Raw genomic sequence first — 5,947 nt, 5'->3', positions numbered from 1 at the left:
ATACCTGTTAGTTCACAACCCATCATTTATACCTGTTAGTTCATAACCCATCATTTATACCTGTTAGTTCATAACCCATCATTTATACCTGTTAGTTCATAACCCATCATTTATACCTGTTAGTTCATAACCCATCATTTATACCTGTTAATTCATAACCCATCATTTATACCTGTTAGTTCATAACCCATCATTTATACCTGTTAGTTCATAACCCATCATTTATACCTGTTAGTTCATAACCCATCATTTATACCTGTTAGTTCAGGGGCGGTTCAGGCAGGCTGGCATGCTCCCCGAACTTACTTGGCAGGAACTAATGAAGATCCATTATAAACCCCAGGAAGAGTAGCTGCTGCCTTGGCAGGAACTAATGGGGATCCATTACAAATACTTGTATCAATATATTTGTGTCTCTTTACTCTCGGATTCTAAAATGCTAATTAGCATCAAAGTAGACGACATGCAAGACTACAAATCCCTGCGAGCTCCTGCATGTCATCTCTAGCCAACACCTTTCACAGAACAGATCACTGAATTGTCCATTGAAATACATTTTGACACTTTAATCATTGCTACATTAAGGCCTGATTGGTGGAGTGCTGCAGAGATGGTTGTCCTTCTGGAAGGTTCTCCCGTCTCCACAGACGGAAATCCGGAGCTCTGTCAGAGTGAACATCGGGTTCTTGTTCACCTCCCTGACCAAGGCCCTTCTCCCACGATTTCTCAGTTTGTCCAGGCGGCCAGCTCTAGGAAGAGTCTTGGTGGTTCCAAACTTCTTCCATTAAATAATGATGGAGGCCACTGTGTTCTTGGGGACCTTCAATGCTGCAGAAATGTTAAAAGTAAATACATTTACAAAATGTTCTAAAAACCTGTTTTGGGTTTGTCATTGTGTGTAGTTTGATGAGGGTGAAAAATTATTCAATTTTAGAAGAATGCTGTAACGTAACAAAATGTGGAAAAGGTGAAGGGGTCTGAATACTTTACGAATGCACTGTATACCCCTGGTAGACTTTCTACCACTGGCAGAGTTTTCTACCGCTGGCAGTTTTGTACACAGTCATGTGATACGTGGTATAGAAAAGTCCAATCTTAGGAGAGTACATGGGAGGCACTATACTGTGTGTCTGCATGTGTCTATCTGGTCAAAACCACTGATACAGGAGCCCCTCCACCCTCTGGTGGGATGGATCATGTCTACAGAGAAACTTAGATTTGTGTGTATTTGGTATATGTTGTAAAATTGTTAGATATTACTGCACTGTCGCAGCTAGAAACACAAGCATTTCGCTACACCCGCAATAACATCTGCTAAACACGTGTATGTGACCAATAAAATGTGATTTTGATTTGAAATAAATGTCCTATTTATCAAAGGTGCTTTTGGCTGGTGTCAAAATGACTTCAAAGGATTTGAATTTGTTAAAAGTCCATTTTGATACAGAAACACTAAACCATGATTTAGATTTATTAAGAACAAGTTGATTGACAAAGTCATGAAAAATTGGAAGAATTTAATAAACCACATTTTGGCCATGATAAAAAGATATGCCTCTGGGATCAAAATGATCCATGTCAGAAGTATGGTTCAATGCAAATATGTAGTGGGTGTAAAGTTTGTTTCAATTTCTCACTCATTAAAAACGAATCAATCAACACATGCTTCTCTTTGAACGACTTAATATAATATTAAACTTTTATGAAATAAATGAAAAATAAACGTTTGGTTCCTCAACTGCGTTGCCCCCTCCAGTCAGCAGATGGCGATGTGCGTCTTTTAGGTTCAGGCGATGCTGCCAGTGTGACGTATAATCTAGTGGACGGGACGCTCCTTCAACAACAACAGCTAGTCAGACACCTCGGTAGCTTTCTAGCAAACATAGCTACAACATTCACGCTCTTTACACTGGTTTGGTGTATATTAGTCGCTGTGTATTAAACACACTTCTGTCGTATGTACTTGTTGGCTCATTTTATTATATATTTACGTTGTTTGTCAGCTAGCTGGTTTGCTAAGTTAGCTTAGAACTAGGCTAGTCGCTAATGCTAGCTAGCTAACATCCCCGACCATGAGTTCACTAAGCTACTCTCCTCCTGTTAAAGAGGAGGTCTGCTGGATGGAGAAAGAAGCTCTGGTGAAAGAGGAGGAGGAAGAGGAGGCTGTTACAATACAAAAACAAGTAGAAGGTGAGGCTGTTACCGTGAAAGAATCAGAGAAAGACGTTTCAGTGAAAGAAGAGGAAGACGCGTTCAGAGTGAAAGAGGAGGAGGATGTTACAGTAAAAGAAGAGGAGGAAGAGGAGGATGCAGTTTTTGGAGTGAAAGAGGAGGAGGGGGAGATGACTGTCACATTGGAGGAAGAAGAGGATGTTGGAGATCTGTTTAACACCAGTAAGTACCGTCTCTGCAGTCGTTGAACCAATATGCAGTAAAGGGGTTCTACACTTTAATGTTGTTCTGTAGGAATGGCTGAAGCTACACTGTAACGTGTAGAACATCAAGAGTGGACCATCAACAAAACGTTAACAATTGATCAAATGCATCCAATGACAATGCCTGAAATACTGTAGTCCTCAATATCTCCTATTAGATTAGCCCAAGATGTTCTCTTAAAGGGGCAATCAGCAGTTGTTACATCCATTTGGGGACTTATACATTAATGATATGTACCCATCTGTTTCTTGAAGAATTCACTTATAAATGCCTCATGAGCTTAGTTCAACTGTCGAACCCCATCAGAACCCAAAATATAAGCTTTTATTCACTCCAATGTTTGTCAGTAAATATAAACAAACACTGTATATCCTCAAAACATGGTTAAAACTAGAATGTTGATATCATGAATGGTTACATTTCTCCAGCCCCATCCCTCAGCTTTTTACTGAAACGGGCAGGGAGTACGCTTTGTTATTGTTTCTACTGCTGATTGCTGCCCCCGTTACTCCTCAAGGTCCAAGGACTGTATGTTATTTTCAGAGGTAGACTGGCTCTGTTCAGGTAAAATAGTCAAATAATCCATCTAAATGTGAATTGATTCTCAATTGCAATACGTTTCTAGAAGCATAAATTGCTGTACTTTCATATCAATTCAGAGTAATTTCACACAATATTTAAATATCACATCAAAATAATTTCACATAATACTTTCCGGACTAGTCTCTCAGTCCCTGCTGCTGAAAAACATCCCCACAGCATGATGCTGCCACCACCATGCTTCACCGTAGGGATGGTGCCAGGTTTCCTCCAGATGTGACTCTTGGCAGTCAGGCCAATGAGTTCAATCTTGGTTTCATCAAGTCAGAGAATCTTGTTTCTCATGGTCTTAGAGTCTTAAGGTGCCTTTTGTCAAACTCCAAGAGGGCTGTCATATGCTTTATACTGAGGAGTGGCTTCTGTCTGGCCACTCTACCATAAAGGTCTGATTGGTGGAGTGCTGCAGAGATGGTTGTCCTTCTGGAAGGTTCTCCCATCTCCACAGAGGAACTCTGGAGCTCTGTCAGAGTGACCATCAGGTTTTTGGTCATTTCCCTGACCAAGGCCCTTCTCCCCCAATCGCTCAGTTTGGCCGGGTGACCAGCTCTAGGAAGAGTATTCCATTTATGAATGATGGAGGCCACTGTGTTCTTGGGGACCTTCAATACTGCAGAATTATTTTTGGTACCCATCCCCAGATCTGTGCCTCGACACAATCCTGTCTCGGAGCTCTACAGACAATTCCTTCGACCTCATGGCTTGGTTTTTGCTCTGACGTGCACTGTCAACTGTGGGACCTTATATAGACAGGTGTGTGCCTTTCCAAATCATATCCAATCAATTGAATTTACCACAGGTGGACTCCGAACAAGTTGTAGATACATCTCAAGGATGATTAATGGAAACAAGATGCACCTGAAAGCAATTTTGAGTCTCATAGCAAAGGGTCTGAATACTTCAGTAAATAAGGTATTTCTGTTTTTTACCTGTTTTAACTTTGTCATTATGTCATTATGGGCTATTGATGACACCCCTCAGATACAAGAGCCTAACCATCAGAAAAAAACCTCTTCCTTAGCCTACTCCTCCCGCTGCTGCTTGCCTTCGTAAATTCTGATGTTATGCTCCTATAGTTTCTGGTGATGGTGATGCGTGGTGCAGACCTCACTACCCTCTGGAGAGCCTTTTTCGGTTATGGGCAGAGCAGCTGCCATACCAGGCGTTTGATACAGCCCGACAGGATGCTCTCGATTGTGCATCTGTAAAAGTTTGTGAGTGTTTTTGGTGACAAGCCGACCATTACACTGGATAATCACAGCTAGCTAGCTGCTACCGAGTGGCCCAGCCTCGAAGCTAGCGTTGAGCCAGGCCCATCTCCCGGCCTGCTCAGTGGACCCTATGATCACTCAGCTACACAGCTGATGCCTCCCAGACTCTTCACTAAGACGACTAGAAGCCACTACATCACCGGATTCCTGCCGTAAGCTCTGGACCTTTGCACCGGAGTGGCTATAGTGGCTAATTCCCTTGTCCCGAAGCTAGCACCAGTTAGCCTTGAGCCAGGTGCATCTCCCGGCTAGCAAACAAAATTACTCCAGCTACAATAGCTATTTTGCCACTTGGCCTGTACCCTTTGTCAACACGGAGCTCCACCGATCCATCACGACTGGTCTGCCGACGTAATTCCGTCCGATGTGCCCTCAACCGGCCTTTGCAGGACGTCGGTGACGCCCTTGTCCCGAAGTTAGCACCAGTTAGCCTCGAGCCAGGCGCATCTCCCGGCTAGCATAGTAACGACTACTTACCGGCTTCCCTGTTTCGTATATTCCCGTTCACTGGACCCTATGATCACTTGGCTACATAGCTGATGCCTGCTGGACTGTTCATTAATCACGGTACTCCATTTTGTTTGTTTTGTTTATCTGTCGGCCACAGCCTCGAACTCAGGCCCCGTATGTAGTTAACTGACCCTCTCTGCCCATTCATCGCCATTTTACCAGTTATTATCTTAGCTGATTAACTGTTGTCTTACCCGTTGTTGTCTTAGCTAGCTATCCCAATCAACACCTGTGATTGCTTTATGCCTCGCTTTATGTCTCTCTAATGTCAATATGCCTTGTATACTGTTGTTTAGGGTAGTTATCCTTGTTTTATTTTACTGCAGAGCCCCTAGTCCTACTCAACATGGCTCAGAGAGCTCTTTTGTCCCAACTCCCACACATGCGGTGACCTCACCTAGCATAACTAGTGCCTACAGAGATGCAACCTCTCTTATCACTCAACACCTAGGTTTACCTCCACTGTACCCGCACCCTACCATACCCCTGTCTGTACATTATGCCTTGAATCTATCCTACCACGCCCAGAAATCTGCTCCTTTTATTCTCTGTTCCCAACGCACTATTCGACCAATTCTGATAGCCTTTAGCCGTACCCTCATCCTACTCCTCTGTTCCTTGGGTGATGTAGAGGTTAACCCAGGCCCTGTGTGATGTCCTGGCCGTGTCTGAATCCTGGCTTAGGAAGGCAACCAACAATTCTGAAATTTCCATCCCCAACCACAACATTTTCAGTCAAGATAGAACTGTCAAAAGAGAGGAGTTGCAATCTACTGCAGAGATGGCCTGCAAAGTTCTGTCATACTTCCCAGGTCCATGCCCAAACAGTTCGAGCTTCTAATTTTAAAAATGAATCTCTCCAGAAATAAGTCTCACTGTTGCCGCCTGTTATAGACCCCCCTCAGCTCCCAGGTGTGCCCTGGACACCATATGTGAATTGATTGCCCCCTATCCATCTTCAGAGTTGGTTCTATTAGGTGACCTAAACTGGGATATGCTTAACACCCCGGCCGTCCTAAAATCCAAGCTAGATGCCCTCAATCTCACACAAATTATCAAGGAACCCATCAGGTACAACCCTAAATCCATAAACATGGGCACCCTCATAGATATTATCCTGACCAACTTGCCCT

This window comes from Salmo salar, unplaced genomic scaffold, assembly GCF_965601325.2.
Source record: "Salmo salar unplaced genomic scaffold, fSalSal1 ptg000960l, whole genome shotgun sequence".
In the NCBI taxonomy this organism is placed as follows: Eukaryota; Metazoa; Chordata; class Actinopteri; order Salmoniformes; family Salmonidae; genus Salmo; species Salmo salar.
This window is presented reverse-complemented; position numbering follows the sequence as displayed.